Raw genomic sequence first — 15,544 nt, forward strand, 5'->3', positions numbered from 1 at the left:
AGATCAAGTGGACAGGAAATGAACAAAGAAACAATGACCTTAATGACACATTAGACTACTTGTACCTAACAAATGTACACCAAACATTTCATTTAAATACATGAGTATACACATTCTTTTCAATTGCACATGGAAGATTCTCCAGGATAGATTATAGGTTAGGCCACAAAACAGGTTTCAGTAAATTAAAAAATTTTGAAATCATGTCAATCATCTTTTCCAATCACAAGAGTATAACATTAGAAATCAATTACAAAAAAATCTGTAAAGAACATAAACTTATGGAGGTTAAACAGCTTGCTAATAAATAGAGCATGGGTCAATGAAGAAATCAAAGAGAAAAATTAAAAATATATGTATGTAGTCAAATGGAAATGAAAACAAAGTGGTCTCAAATCTTGGATACAGCAAAAGCAGTTATAAGAATCAAATATATAGCAATATGGGCCTACAAAAAAACAAAACAAAACAAACACTCAAACAACCTCAACTTACACCTAAAAGAGCTACAAAAAGTAGGGCAAAGCCCAAAAGTAGTAAAAGGGAGGAAATAATAAAGATTAGACTTATGTATTAGGAAATACGTATAAGAGAGACAAAAAATAGACAAGATTAATGGTATCAGGAGTTGGTTTTTTGAAAAGATGAACACAACTGGTAAGTATTTAGGCAGATTCATTGAGAAAACAAAGAGGACTCAAATATATAAAATTAGGTATGACAGAATTACCATCATCACATAAATACAGGGGATTATAAGAGAATATTATAAAAAATTATTTGCCAACAAATTGGAAAACTAGAAGAGATGGGTCAATTCCTAGAAACATAATTTTTCAAAACTGAAGGAAGAAGAAATGGAAAATTTGAACTGATTATTAATCATGAAACTGAAACAGGAATAAAAAAAATCCTCACAAACAAAATTCTAGGACCACATGTGTTCCCAGATGAATTCTTCTTAACATTTAAAGAAGAGTTGACACCTATTCTTCTCAAACTATTCCAAAAAAATAGAGGAGGAAATAAAGCTTCCAAATTTATTCAATGAGGCTAGCATTACCCTTATACCAAAATCAGAGACACTCCAAAAAAAAAAGATAGAGCTACAGGCCAGTAACTCTAATGAACGTAAATGTAAAAGTCCTCAACAAAATATTAGCAAACCAAATGATAAAAACTCTCAACAAATTAGGTTTAGACAGAACATATCTCCTTGTAATGAAGGCAATATAAGAAAAACTCACAGCAAACATCATACTCAATGGTAACAACCTAAGAACTATTCCTCTCAGATCAGGAACAAGACGAGGATGTTCACTCTTACCACTGTTATTCAACAAAGTACTGGATATTCTAACCATAGAAATCAGACAAGAAAAAAAAAGCATCAAAATTGTTAAGTAAAAAATAAATAAATAAATCTCATTATTTGCAGATGACATCATACTATACTTAAAAAAAAACAAGACTCCATCAAAAATATTATTAGAACTGACAAATTCAGTAAAATGTAGAATACAATTAATATACAGAAATCTGTTGCAATTCTATACACTACTAACAAAGTAGCAAAAAGAAAATATAAGAAAATAATTGCATTTATAATTGTACCAAAATGAGTAAATACCTAGGGATAAGCTAAACTAAGGTCAAAGACCTGTACTCTAAACACTATAAAACATGGATGAAAGAAATTGAAGGTGACAAATAGAAACATATTCCATGCTCATGGATTAGAATATTATTATATATCCATACTACCCAAAGCAATCTACACATTCAATATAATACATACCAACAGCATTGTTGACTTCAGTAGAGCATAACAATTAGCCCTGTAGAGATACAACATACAAGATGCTCTTTGAACAATGAGGAAAAGGGGATGGAGATTTATTTTCTAAACTCAGAGAAATGCAGGCAGGTCATGGATTGTTGGAAGACTTCTCTGGGATTGGAGGAGTTTATAACACTATTTCTGTACCCACCTGCCCCTCTCCCCCCCAGCCCCACCCCATCCTCCAGCCTAGACACAGGGCCACCTGTGCCACCAACGTGATACCAACACTGGATACCTAACTTGCTAAGAGCACATCCAGCCCCCATTTTCTCCTGAGGACACACTCACTTCAGCCAGGCCTGGGCTGAAGGTCCAGCTCCACATCCCCTTCCACAACAGCTCTGAGAAAACCTTGTTAATACCAGCACTCACCTCCGCAAGCTTCTACAGATCTGCCCCCTCGAAACTCGTCTGCCTCAGTTCCTTTTTTTCTTTTTAAGTTTGTTTATTTATTTATACTGAGGAAGAGACAGAGGGAGAAAGAGAGATTCCCAATCAGGCTCTTCACCATCAGCACAGAGACTGACATGGGGCTCGAACGCATAAACCGTGATATCATGATCTGAACTGAAACCAAGAATCAGACACTTAACAGTCTGAGCCACCCAGGCTTTCCATGGCCTGCCTCAGTCCTTGGTTGCTGCAGGTCCCTCCAGGGAAGGGCAGCACCAACCTTATTGGCTCCATATGCCCATCCCCTACACTGTCATGCAGACTTGCCCTCTCCAATATGCCCTTCACTATAGCCCATCCAAAGCTGTGCCACAAGCCTGGCAGTGTGCAAGCATTCATGACATGGGCCAACACCACTCTAAAGTGACTCCTGACCCTGGGAGAGGGAATATAATCACATATACCAGTCTACATACTACATACATACATACATAGCCCAACCGTGGGCTAGGGGCAGACATCTGGTCTGATTACAGACCCTGCCCACCAATAACAGCTTCTCAAGGAACAACACAGGGGAAGTGCTTTGCAGGTCAATGCTCCTAGATCTCTGGAAAATTCCTGGTCTGACTCAACTCAAACCCAGACTGATCCCAGACTGACTCACTAACAACATAGGGACCAAACCCTGCCAATAAGCAAAGAGACCCATTGCAAACAATTGGACTGAGGTAAAAATGGCTCAGTTACAATAGCAAGATTTATGCAAAACACATAGGAGATACTCTTAAAGTGCGAGGCTCTGGTGAAAAGAGAACACTGTACCATATGGCACTATGGGACATCTTCTTCTTAAGACCACTAACATATAGAAACAGACACAGAGTGTTAGAAAAAATGAGCAGGCAGAGGAATATATCCGAAATGAAAGAACAGAACAAAATCACAGCAGCAGAACTATATGAAATGGAGATAAGTAATATGCCTAATAGAGAACCCAAAGTAATGGTCATAAAGATGCATATGGGAGTTGAGAAAAGAATAGAGTATGACAGACGCTCCACAAAGAGGGAGAAATATAAAAAAAAAGGACCAATCAGTAGTGAAGAACTGAATAACTAAGATTAGAAATACACTAGAGGGAATAAATACTAGATAGAAGAAGAACAGGGCAGTGACCTGGAGGACATAGTAATGGAAATAAATCAAGCTGAATAAGGAAGAGAGAGAGAGAGAAAAGAAAGAAAATAGACTCAAGGAACTCAACAAGCATAATAACATCTGCATTTTAAGGATCCCAGGAGAAGCGAGAGAGGAGGCAGAAAATGTATTGAAGAAGTAAAAAGAAAAGCTGAAAAATTTCTCAGTCTGTGGGAGAAACAAACATCTAGATTCAGGAGGCATAGAGAGCCCCCAACAAATTCAACCCAAAAATGTTCATACTAAGGCACACAGATATTAAGATGGCAAAATAGTGATATAGAGAGAATTTTAAAAGTACAAAAAGAAAAGTAAGTAGTTACATACAAGGGGCCCATAAGGTAAAGAGATGATTTTTTAGCAGAACCTTTGAAGGCTGGAAAGGAGTGGCGTAATATATTAAAAGTGCTTAAAGAAAAGAACCTCCAGCCAAGAATACCTCTATCACTCATAATAGAAAAAATAGAGTTTTTGAGACATACAAAAGTTAAAGGAATTCATAACTACTAAACCAGCCCTACAAGAAATGTTAAAGGAGATTGCTTGAATGAAAAGAAAAGGCCATACATAAGAATAAGAAAAGTAGGAAGCACAAAAGCAGTAAAATAAGTGTATCTGTAAAAATCAGTCAAGAGTTTCACAAAATAAAAGGACATAAAGCATGCCACCACATACCTAAATTGTGAGAGTGCAGAGAAGAATCAAGAATGGGTTCAGATTTAAGCAACTTAATATACACTGCTGTATGCATAAGATGTTATAGACAAATCTAATGGTTAACACAAATCAAAAACCAGTAATAGATTTACAAAAAAAGATAAGTTTATTACTAAAGAAAGCCAACAAATCATGAGAGAAGAAAAAAAGAGAACTACAAAAAAGCACAATAAAACAAGTAACAAAAGGTCAATAAGTACATATCTATCAATAATTACTTGGAATGTAAATTGACTAAATGCTTTAATCAAAAGACAGAGTGATGGAATGGATCAAAAAGCAAGACCTATCGATAATTTCCTACAAAAGACTCATTTCAGACCTAAATACACATGCACGTTGAAAGAAGGGATGGAAAAGCATTTATCATGCAAATATAAGTGAAAAGGAAGCTGAGGTAGTAATACTTATATTTGAAAAAAACAGACTTTATTTTTTTTAAATTTTTTTTTAACGTTTTTATTTATTTTTGAGACAGAGAGAGACAGAGCATGAGCAGGGGAGGGGCAGAGAGAGAAGGAGACACAGAATCGGAAGCAGGCTCCAGGCCTTGAGCCATCAGCCCAGAGCCCAACGCTGGGCTCGAACTCACGGACCATGAGATCGTAACCTGAGCTGAAGTCGGACGCTTAACCTACTGTGCCACCCAGGCGACCCGAAAAAAATAGACTTTAAAGCAAAGACTCTAACAAGAGACAAAGAAGGTCATTACATGCTTATAAAGGGAAAAATCCAACAAAAAATATAAAAATGTAAATATATACACATCTAATGTGGGAGCACCCAAATATATAAAAAGTTAATAACAAACATAAAAGAAGTTATTAATAGTAATATAACAATAGTATGGGAATTTAACACCCCATTTCCATCAGTGGATCGATCATCCAAACAGAAAACCAACAAAGAAACAGTGGCTTTGAATGATACATTGGACCAGGTGAATCTAGCAGATATATTAAGAATATTCCATTCTAGAACAGCAAAATACAATTCTTTTCAGAGCACATGGAACATTCTCCAGAAGAGATCACATATTAGGCCACAAAACAAGTAGCAACAAATTCAAAAGATCAAAGTCATACCATACATCTTTTCTAGTCAGAATGTTATGAAATCAAGCAGAAGAAAAAATCTGGAAAGAACACAAATACGTGGAAGTTAAATAACATGCTAAAAACAATGAATGGGTTAATCAACAAATCAAAGAGGAAATCGAACAATATATCTCCATGTAAATGAAAATGAAAACAGAATGTTCCAAAATCTTTAACAGGCAATAAGGGCTGTTCTAACAGCAAAGTCTACAGAAATACAGGCCTATATAAAAGGAAACAAGAAAAATCTCAACCAACCTAATTTTATACCTAAAAGAGCTAAAAAAAGAAGAATAAAGCCCCAAACCAGTAGAAGGAAGAAAATAATAAAGATTAGAGCATAAAGAAACATACTGAAAATTCTAATTATAAAAACAATAGAACATATCAATTAAACTGGGAGGTGGTTCCTTGAAAAGATGAACAAAATTGTTAAGTTTTTAACCAGACTCAAAAAAAAAAAATAGGACTCAAATAAAAAAATGAGAAATTAAAGAGGAGAAATAACAATCAACACCACAGAAATACAAACAATTTTAAGAGAATGTTGGACAACAAACTGGGAAACCTAGAAGAAGTAGATGAACTCCTAGAAACATATATCCTTCCAAACTGAATCTGAAAGAAATAGAAAATTTGAGATTTTTTATTAAATACTAGCAATGAATTTGAATTAGTAATAAAAAAAAACTCCCAACAAACAAAAGTCCAGGGCCAGATGGCTTCACAGGTGAATTCTCAACATTTAGAGAGAATACCTATTCTCCTCACAGTCAGTATTCCAAAAAATTTAAGAGAAGAGAAAGCTTCAAAATTAATTCTATGAGGCCAGCATTACCCATACATCGAAACCAGATAAAGACATTACAAAAAAGAGAACTACAAGCCAGTAATTCTAATGAACATAAATGCAAAGATCCTCAGCAAAATATTAGCAAACTGAATGCAACAATACATTTAAAAAAATCATTCACCACAATCAAATGGGATTTATTCCTGGGATGCAAAGGTGGTTCGATGTTCACAAATCCATCAATGTGATACACCACATCAACAAGAGAAAGGATAAAAACCATATGATCATTTCAATAATTGAAGAAAAAGCATTTGAAAAAGTACAACATCCATTCATGATAAAAAAAAAAAAACAAACTCCACGAAGTAGATTTAGAGGGAACATATCTCAATATAATAAATTCTGTATATGAAAGCCAACATCAACCATCAAACTCAATGGTGAAAAACTGACAGCATTTTTCCTAAGTTCAGGAAAAGAGAAGGATGCCCACTCTCACCACTTCTATTCACATAGTACTGGAAGTCCTGGTCACAGCAATTGGACAAGAAAAAGAAATAAAAGGGATTCAGATCAGTAAGGAAGAAGGAAAACTTGTACTATTTGCTAATGACATGGGATTATAATCCAAAAACCTGTGAAGACTCCACCCAAAAACTGTTAGAACTTGCAAATGAATTCAGTAAGGTCACAGGAAAAGGAAACAATCCCATTTAAAATTGCACCAAAAATAATACCTAGGAATACACTTAACCAAGGAACTACACGATATATACTCTGAAAACTATAAAACACTGATAAAAGAAATTAAAGATGACACAAATGGAAAGATATTCTATGTTCCTGGACTAGAAGAGCAAATGTCCATACCACCCAAAGAAACTACAGATTTAATTCAATCCCTGTCAAAATACCAAGAGCATTTTTCACAGCAGTGAACAAATAATCCTAATATTTGTACGAAACTATAAAAGATCCCAAATAGTCAAATAAATCTCAAAAAAGAACAAAACTGGAGGTATCACAATCCTGGATAACGAGATATACTACAAAGCTGTGGTAATCAAAATGGTACAGTACTGACACAAAAATAGACACATGGATCAATGGAACAGAACAGAGAGCCAAGAAATATCTCCACGATTATGTGGTCAATTAATCTTTGACAAAGGAAACAAGAATTTGCAGTATGAAAAAGACAGTCTCCTGTCTAGACCACTTTCTTGCACCACACACACACACACACACACACACACACACACACACACACACACACAAATGACTCAGAATAGATTAAGGACCTAAACATGAGACCTGAAGCCATTAAAATCCTCCAAGAGAGCACAGACAGTAGTTTCTTTGACATTGGCCATCACAACTTGGTTTAGATCTGTCTCCTGAGGCCAGGGAAACAAAATCAAAACAAACTATTGAGACTACATCAAAATCAAAATCTTCTGCACAGCAAAGGAAATAATCAACAAACCTAAAAGGTAACATGAGAATGGGAAAAGATCCTTGCAAATGAAATAGTATCCAAATAAAGAATTGATACAATTCAATATTAAAGATACGAATAATATAATTAAAAAATGAGCTAGAGACATGAACTATTTCTAAAAAGAAGACATACAGATGGGCAACAGACACATGAAACGATGCTCAACATCACTCATCATCAGGGAACAGTTAATCAAAACTACAATGAATTATCACCTCACACCTCACACATAATGGCTAAAATCCAAAACACAAGAAGCAGCAAGAGTTGGTAAGAATGCATAGAAAAAGAAGTCCTGGTGCACTGTTGGTGGGAATGCAAACTGGTGCAACAACTGTGGAAAACAGTGGAGAGTTTCCTCCAAATTTAGAAATAGAACTATTATATGATCCAGTAATTCCAATACTGGGTATTTACCCAAAGAATGTGAAAACACTAATTTGAAAAAAAATAAATGCACCCCAATGTTTATTGCAGCATTATTTACAATAGCGAAACATGGAAGCAGCCCCAATGTCCATCAATAGATAAAGAAGATGTGGTGGGTGGATGGATGGATAGACAGACACATACACAGACACACACAAACACACAATGGAATATTACTCAGCCATAATAAAGAATAAAGTCTTGTCATTTATAACAACATGGATGGATCTAGAGAGTATACTGTTAAATGAAGTAAATAAGAGATAGACAAATGCCATACAATTTCACTAATATGTGAATTTTAACAAACCAAACAAACAAAACTGAAAAGACACAAACCAAAAAACATACTCTTGACTATAGAGGGCAAACCACTGGTTACCAGTGGGAAGGTGGGTAAAGGGATGTTTTGAATAGATGAAGGGGATTAAGAATACACTTATAAGCACTGAGAAGTGAATAGAACTGTTGAATCATTATATTGTACACCTCAAACTAATATAACTCTGTATGCTACCTATCCTGGAATTAAAAAGAGAAATACAAAGCTATATCTTGTCACACTTGTTAGTGAGTGAGAATGTAAACTGGTGCAGACACTGTGGAAAACAGTATTAAATTCCCTCAGGAAACTAAAAATAGAAATACCATATAATCCAGTAATTTCAGTACTGGGTATTTTCATAAAGAAAACAAAAATACCCATTCAAAAACATAGATGCACCTGGATGTTTATTTGCAACATTACTTACAATAGCCAAGATACGGAAGCAACCCAAGTGTCCATCCAGAGAAGAAGAGATGAAGAAGATGTGGTAGATGTGAACAGTGGAGTATTACTCAGCTATCAAAACCCGTGAGATCTTGCCAATTGTGACAACATGGATGGACCTAGAGGGTATGATGCTAAGTGAAATAAGTCAGACGGAGAAAGACCAAAGCCACCTTTTTTTTCCACATATGAAATCTAAAAACAAAACAAAACAAACCAATAAACAAACAAAAAAGTAGAAACAGTCATAAATACAGAGAACAAAGTTATGGTTGCCAGAGGGGAGGGGGGTGGAAAGATGGGCCAAAAGGGGAAAGGAGAGTGAAAGATAAAGTCATGGAATGAATAAGTCATGGGGATGAAAGTTGCAGCATAGGGAATACTGACCATGATATTATAAGAGCATTATATGGTGACAAATGGTAGCTACATGTGTGATAAGCATAGAAGACCAAATAGAATTATTGAATTACTACACTGTACATCTGATGCTGATGTAACATTGTGTATTTGCTATACTTCAATTAAAAGAAATGTTTTTCATGGGAAAAAAAAGAAAACAAAGGTGGAGGGTATGTATGTACTGTTAGCTATAAAAGCTTATCATGAAGGTACAATGATAAGGAAAATGCACTGTGGCATAAGGTTAGACTGATAAATCAATGAAACATAAATGGACCCATGCTTAAATTATCTCTTGTTTGGGAACAAAGTGAGAGAAAAGCTGGTCTATTCAATGAATGCTGCTATATCTATTGGAAAGGCATCTGACAAAAAAGAAATCCTAATTTGCACCTCACACTATAAACCCAAACTAATTTTAAATGGAAATGTAAAGGTGAAAGGTAAAACAATAAAGATTTTAGATGACAACATTAGATATCTGACCTTTGAATATAGATATTTGTTTTGAAATCAGAAACAAACAGCATGTACCACACAGAAAAAAAAAACAATAAATTGAACTATATTAAAATTGAACTTTTGTTTATAAAGACACTACTGAACAACATGTTGCTGAGTGGGGGAAAATATTTCCAATACACGTTGTTGACAACTCATACAAAGGAAATAGAAACAACTCCTATAAATCACTAAAGTAAGGTAGAAAATCTACTAGATATGCCTGCTCAAATTCAAAAGACTTGTGCTGGCATTCCATAAAAAAAACAATATGTAGATGACCAATACACATGAAAAGATGCTCAATTTTATTTGTTAATAGGACGATGCACATTAAAATCACAATTGGAATACATTTAATTGAAAAATAAAAAGAAATGTTGGGTTTTGTTTTTAAACTTCTCTATTGCCACAGAACTGCTACCTGTAGAATTAAGTGCAATACTTTCTAAGGAAATTTTATAAATCTTCAAGGTTGATTTACATATCATATTTATGCAAATTTATGGTACTAACTGTGTTTTAAGGTTTGTAAGAAAATCTCTTTGGCAGTGTGGGTGATAAATGTCAGGAATAATTTGGTTTCTCACCTATAGTCCCTTTTTGAATGATAAGTTATGTAGTCATCCCATTTAGAACACTTTTTTTTCCATATTATAGTGTAATTTCAGAATCTTGGTTTTCATAGGACATGCAAATGTTTGCTTTGATGTACTGTATTCTGTTGTTTTTAATGAATGAATGTTGTGCTCCAATAAAAACAAAAGCCTTCATAATTACTTATAGCCATAAATGTATCCAATGGATAAAATTTAAAATCCAGGAAAATACCAAAAATTCATGAGAATGTGGAATGGTCAAGACACTCATATTGTTAAATAAAGTTTAAATTGGTGCATACACTTGGAGATTTAATGATGTTTATAAAACCTAGCATACATAAACCCTGTAACCCAGTAATTCTGATCCTGGTTATATAATCAACAGAACAGCATCATTTACTATAGTAAAAAGCTGGAAAAAATTCACGCGTTTATCAACAGAATTAATACATTGTGGTATATGCACATGATGGAATACTATACAGCAAATCAATGTCAGAAAGGTAATGTTTAGTGAAAAAAGCAACAAACAAAAGAGTGCCCTAGGATATAAATACTGATACTGATGACCACCTCTGGGGATGGTAACAACTGGGAGGGGGCAGGAGGAATCTTCTTGGATTCTGATAGTATTCTTTTTTTTTTTTTTTTTGGTAGGTTTGGATTTTCGGATGTGTTCACTACATTAAAATTCACTGAGACAAACACTTCTAACGTATATATCTTTCTACGTGTCATTTTTCAATAAAAAAGTATGTAAAAAAATTCAGTTCTCAAGTAAATGTTTACAAGAAATAAACTGTCATCATAATATGTTACATGTTTCAGCTGTGAATAATATTGACATAGACATAATAAAAGGAATTTTCAATACTTATTCAAGGAAAAATTCTAAGTCCACTGACAGTATGGTAAGGTGAGGAAGAACGTACTGTTTCTGTGTGTATGTGTGTGTGTTACAGTTCTCTTACTATAACTCAGTGGTCTTCCCACTGGGATACTCATACCCTGTGGGTACATGAGCACTCAATGACCTTTATGTGACACCCCAGGAACTCCTTGAAATAACTGAATGAGATTTTAAAGTAAGTGAAATTCTGAGGTGATGTACTTGGCAGAATGGTCTTTTTAAGATACCTGGTCTAGAAAAGCCTAGAAATACTCTGAGCTATATTTGATTAAATATCAATCAAGCAGATACTTTTGTTTTTAAATCAGTAACCAAATTAAAAAAACTTGAACATACTCTATAGGTTTTAAACTTAAAGTGATGGAATGTAAGAAGAGAAGGAAATATTTATTGGAAATAGCATTGGATTATGAGATTTTTCTTCTAGCTAAAGTTAGAGGTGAGAAGAGCTTATGTACATGTCAGATGAGTAATTTCTAATTAGATGATCTGTGGGTCCATTCCAAGGCTAATGTTCTTTGGCTGAGATATACAAGGGATCATTCTTTAACAAGAATGATATGTTTTAATAGAGGCTTAACTTTAAGTATTTACTGCAGGAGATAATGCCAAAATAATTAATACTCATTTAACTGATTATAATGTGATAATTATATAGGGAAACCTCTTTAGCTGACATATGATATTACTTTAAATAAATTGACTCATAATTCTAATGTGATTGATAGTTTTAAAGCTAAACTAAAGATAATATAATAGAGCTCTTCTCTATATTTAGATATAATCTGTTCCTGGTTGTATTGCCTTAAAATTCCAAATGTGTATACTTATAAATGTTGAGAAGAGGCAAAACCTTAAAAAGAATGGGGAGTCATATCAGAAAATAAATTATTATCCATACTAGTTGTTTGTTCCAAAAATGGCTTAATGTCTTTATTTGGAAAAGGTAGATTATTAAATGGACTAAATGTGAACTGCAGAAAGTTCATTTCATGTATCGTTTATATATATTCGTACTGATTTTAACATCCATTTTTAAATTAGGAGTTCTTTTTATAAACACTAGATTAACAAATTATCAGAAGGCTTTAGAACTTGATGGCAATAAAAATAAGCTAGCATATTTGGGACTATATACTTATACTTTGAAATACAAATAAGAGTCTACTAGACTTTTTCTTATTTTTATAGTCAGGCACAACATTGGGCTAAATACAACTTAATTTTTGTATTATTTTTTCTTTACAAATGATCGTTTTATGTTCTTCTACAATTTCTTTGGCATTTTGATAATACATGCTTAATGCTTTTATAGACACATGTCACATGACACTATGGATTAAATGTGAGATTTTCAGGGTAGGAGAGATTGGGGCTGAATGAGGCCTCCCTATTTGCACACACTTCTCCATAGTATTTTCATTCAATTTCTGAAATAGTTTGCAGTTTAGGAAAATCCTTATGTTTTCAGTCATGATTTCTTTAAAACATTTTCATATATAACCCATGCATTTCTGATGAAGCTGCCCTCTCCCTGGCTTGTGGGGCATGTGTGGCCCAAGACTCTGCCAGACAACACATTACACTGTTCTGGTCCTAAGAAACTGAATGAAGCCCAAATCATATGTGACCCTGGGGCTTTTGACCATCACTAAAGAAATACTTTCTTTTTCACAGTGGAATTGTATCTGGGAAGTTGTGAGCGGCTATTGTAGTTCCTACCAGGAGAAATAGAGGAAAGGAAGAATCAAGGCATTGAACCAGAGACTGGTGACAGATTTGCAAGTCCTCCCCATGCTAAACACAAAGCTAGGCCTATTTGGGGTTTTTTAGACATATGAGCAAATGAATCCCCATTCTCAAACATTCTAGATAGGATTTTCTTCTATTTTAATCAGAAAATGTCTGATTTTAATATACCATTTTGTTTCCTTCTCCACATTGATTAACTCACTGATAAATTTTTATTGAACTTTGCTAGGTAAAGGGACTTTGTAGTTTCTAGGATTATTCAATCAATAAAACAGATGAAATTCCATGACCTTGTAGCCTTTATAGTATAGTCAGGTAGGTAGGCAATAAACCAAACATGTTACTAAGCAAATTTTATAAGACAATAGAAAGTACTATGTGCCATGGCAAAAAGAGAAGCTGGGAAGAGGAATAGGAATTCTGGATGACATAGGAGGGTAGTAAGTCAACAAGTTGTAATTCTGTATGATGGTCAACAGAATTATTTTTTTTTCAATAGTTTCTCAATATATCTTTCCTTGCATTTTATTCCTTCCCTCAATATACTCTAAATTTACTATTGCCATGTTTTCATGATAGTCTATGTCTGGCCATGTAGCAAGATCACCTGGGATAAGTTTCCTCCTTGCAGTCCATAGATAGGAGGTATTGATCTTTGTTAGAGACATTCATTGGGAGGCATCAATGTCTTCATGAAAGAGATCATACACTGTAATATTGTGACTGGTGCTGCAGCTGCTGCAGGCACCTAGGTTATGACCTCATAGGGCCTTACCTCTAGCCTTAATGCTTTCCTACTATATCAAACTAGAGGCCTCTGGTCAGTTAATCTTATTGCCACCCTGCAGCTTTATGATACACAGCACAGAAGATGGCACTGCTGTTCTCAGGAGATATTGTGACTATATCCCAGAGGGACCAAGTAACAAACAGCGAAGTGTGAGGGAGTTAATAGCCCTGTGATGACTTTGAGCAACAAAAACCATTTATGGGAATGTGGCTGGAATAAATACTCCCACCTTCTTCCTATGACAGAATGTTCTGAGCTACAACCTTTTCACATCACCTCACCATAGACATCAGTAAGATGGTGTAACTAACTATGCTGTCTGTAGAAACTGTGCTAAGCTTCATAAAGGTTCCCTCAGTTCTTGCTTTAGCTCATTGCCCTTCTCCTCCATCCTTGTGTTCCTGAGATTACACCTTCCCAATAAAATGCTAGCATGTGAATTTTGCCTCAAGCTCCGTTTTTGGAGAGCGTAGGCTAAGATACTCTTACATATATTTTGGAGACAGAAAGCGTACATGGGTCATTCTCCAGAACAGATCACATACTATGTCCCAATTCAGGCCTCAACCAGCACAAAAAGATTGAGATCATATTTTCTGATTACATGCTATGAAACTTGAAGTTAACCTAAAGAAAAAAAATTGAAAAGGCCACAAATACATGGAGGTTAAAAAACATGTTACTAAAGCATGAATAGGTCCACCAGGGAAACAAAGAAGAAATTAAAAATGTCATGGAAACAAATGAAAACACAATAGTCTAAAAATTTTGGGATGCAACAGAAGTAGTCCTAAGGGAAGTATATAGCAATATAGGCCTACCTCAACAAGCAGGAAAAATCTCAAATAAATAATGTAACCTTACATGTAAGGGAGCTAGAAGAAAGAACAAAGCCTACAGTCGGCAGAAGATGGGAAATAATAAAGACGAGAGTAGAAATAAATGATAAGGAAACTAAAAAAAAAAACACAAAACAGATCAATAAACCCAGGAGCTGGTTCTATAAGAAAATTAGTAAAATTGATAAACCCCTAACCAGACTTATCAAAAAGAAAAGAGAAAGGATCCAAATAAAATCACAAATTAGGGGAAATACTGAAGAACACCAGAGAAACACAAAATAAAAAATCACAAAAGGATATTATAAAAAACTGTATGTCAACAGATTGGATAACTTAGAATAAATGAATAAATTCTGACAAACATATAAACTACCAAAATTGAAATAGGAAGAAATAGAAAATTTGAACAGATTTGAAGGAGTAACAAAAAATCTCCCAATAAACCCAAGTCCGAGGCCAAATGTCTTCACAGGGAAATTCTACCCAACATTTAAAGAATACTTAATACCTATTCTTCACACACTATTCAAAAAAAAATATATATATATATATGGAAATTTCCAAATTAATTCTATGAGGCTAGCATTACTCAAAAACCAAAACTAGACAAAGACTCCACTAAGAAACAGAAGTACAGGCCAATATCCCTGATGAACATGGATGCAAAAATTCATAATAAAAAACTAGCAAACTGAATATAACAGTACATTAAAACATTCACCATGACCAATTTGGATTTATCCCTGGGCTGCAAGAGTAGTTCAATATTTGCAAATCAATGAACATGATACACCACATTAATAAAAGAAAGGTTAGGAACCATATGATACTTTCAATAGATGCAGTAAAAACATATGACAAAGTAAAGCTCTATTATTTTAAATGTTTATTTATTTATTTTTTAGAGAGAGAGAGAGAGAAGGTGAATGGGGGAGGAGCAAACAGAGAGGAAAGAATCACAAGCGGTCTTTGCACTGCCAGCACAGAGCCTGATGCA

Source organism: Acinonyx jubatus, chromosome A2 (genome assembly GCF_027475565.1).
Source record: "Acinonyx jubatus isolate Ajub_Pintada_27869175 chromosome A2, VMU_Ajub_asm_v1.0, whole genome shotgun sequence".
In the NCBI taxonomy this organism is placed as follows: domain Eukaryota; kingdom Metazoa; phylum Chordata; class Mammalia; order Carnivora; family Felidae; genus Acinonyx; species Acinonyx jubatus.